The 551-nt window shown below is 44.3% G+C and overlaps 1 protein-coding gene across 1 annotated transcript in view; it reads left to right on the forward strand.

Annotated features, from left to right (window-relative positions):
* Positions 1-551, forward strand: part of LOC131893090 (constitutive coactivator of PPAR-gamma-like protein 1) — a gene marked incomplete in the record, with an annotated part of 9,035 nt that overhangs the window by 2,166 nt on the left and 6,318 nt on the right.

Genomic DNA, 551 nt, shown 5'->3' on the forward strand with positions numbered 1-551 from the left:
GACGCTCGATATTATCACGCATGTCATTCTTCAACGTTAATGATGGGAACTTCAACTATCCCGTCCGGTTGTGTGAAAGAAAATGAACATTGTTCGAGCTATTCTTTTCTGATCTCAGATTGGGTTTGCGGAGGCCAATGGAGTCAGATGATCGATTTCTTAGCCTCTATCGCTTATATCTTCAAGCAGAACAATGTCCAAGCCACCGTGTATTGTAATGGGGCTCTGGAGCCGGAAAGGTGAGGGGAAGTCTCAAATATGGCGTCAGGCGTCAGAACGAGTCAATGAAATTTGCTGAAATTTAGGTTTGATTTGTGGAAGAAAGAGCAGATTGACAAGAAGGCCAAAATCGACTTGGTTTTTAATCATTTGCGTAAAAAAGGCACAAGTCCACCGAGGCATTTGTGGGTGATCCCCACGGGATTTGATGTGACCTTAAGATTGGCCTTGAAGGGAATTCCGTTCCTCATGGTGAGATCGAGACTTCTTGGCACTTGGTAGTAGTACAAAATAGTGAGACATAAGTTCTGCCATTCGATTGCAGGGCTGTC

This window comes from Tigriopus californicus, chromosome 2 (assembly GCF_007210705.1).
Source record: "Tigriopus californicus strain San Diego chromosome 2, Tcal_SD_v2.1, whole genome shotgun sequence".
NCBI classification, from domain to species: domain Eukaryota; kingdom Metazoa; phylum Arthropoda; class Copepoda; order Harpacticoida; family Harpacticidae; genus Tigriopus; species Tigriopus californicus.